Source organism: Pinus tabuliformis, chromosome 7, assembly GCF_031772625.1.
Source record: "Pinus tabuliformis cultivar Carrire ecotype Pingquan chromosome 7, CPIR1, whole genome shotgun sequence".
In the NCBI taxonomy this organism is placed as follows: Eukaryota; Viridiplantae; Streptophyta; class Pinopsida; order Pinales; family Pinaceae; genus Pinus; species Pinus tabuliformis.
In genome coordinates this window covers 1,319,894,009-1,319,895,586 of record NC_142293.1, presented here as the reverse complement: position 1 = coordinate 1,319,895,586, position 1,578 = coordinate 1,319,894,009, and positions in this window count along the sequence as shown.

The window sequence follows — 1,578 nt, the reverse complement described above, 5'->3', positions numbered from 1 at the left end:
CTCATGGTGTAGATTTGGCTTGCTATCCTCATAAATTGTAGTCTGGTAAGAAAGAAAGTGTGAAGTTAGGATGTTTGTTAATTTAGTTTTTGATGTTAAGATATTACCGACTGCAAGATCTGTTATTAATAGGTTTCATTTCTATATTTGTATATGGAATGTGTAAAGGAATTTTGGAGTTCGAGTGTTCTAGATTCGAAGTTGCTTCTTGATTCTAAGAATCAGAGTTGGTTCTTAGTTGTATAAGGTTAATACGTTGTACTTTCTAAAATCAGAAAAAATAAAAAATAAAAGAGGCGGACAATCATTTGTCTCCTGTTAAAAAAAATTAATGTTATTTATTATATGTATAATTTTATTACATTCTTTTAAATATTTTAAACTTTCACAAAGCACTTTATGTGGCATATTTTCTTCTAAATCGTTTAATTCAGAAACCTAATCTATATAATTAATAAGGAAATTATACTTGAATTACAAATTTACTAATCAAATGGCCATCCACTTACATTTACATTTATATTTATCAATACGTGGATAAACAAAAATACACCTACATACTAATGGTCGAACTGGTTTATCCCATTTTAAAATGCGATTACATTTTTAATTCTCATGACTTTAAAATTAAAGTTGTATTGTTCAACCTCACATAAAATCCTAACTTTAAAATTGAAGTTATATCGTTCAACCTCACATAAAATCCTCTCTTTAAAATTAAAGTTCTATCCTTCAACCTTAAACAAAATCAGTGAACTGTTTTCTAAAGATATTATTTAAAAATAAATAAATTTATTAATTTTATTAATAAATATTATTATATTGGTAAATTTGTAAAATTCATTTTACTTATAATATATAATAAATATAACATACAAATATTAATTTATTTTCATCATAATTCTTAAAATTATATTTTTTAATAATTTTAATTTTAATTTTAATTTTGTTTTTTCCCTAGTATAATTGCCAAAAACCATGTTGGCAAGCCTTTATTTATCCAAATGATAAAAAATTCAATGGCAGTCAAATAATCATAATAATAATAGTAATAATAATAATAATAGCACTAGCATACATCCATTTTAAATACGGATCTAACATGAGCAAACTTTTTAGAGTACAAAATACAATGTGTTATTTTTCATTGTATTTTTGAATGTTTATATATATATATATATATATATATATATATATATATATATATATATATATATAACCATATAAAATTTTAACCAAAAGAACTTTTTTTCTTATATATATAGATATATGTGAAATTGATGTCGATGTAAATTAGTTAACATGGATCTTCAAATAGTTTATTTAAATCTCTTGTTGATTTTGTTTTTTAAAGTATACAATTTTTTTACAATATATTTATTTTTTTTAATTATAGCCCACATTATTTTTCTATTTAAAACATTCTTAATTTTTTTAAAAGTAGACGGACGAGACAAATTTAGACAGCCAATTTAAGTAATATTTTATTCTTATGGACAAAGATACTTACACATCACCTTCATACAGAATTGTAGAATAAACCTCTTGACACAATAACTATCCACAAACTTACCTAAA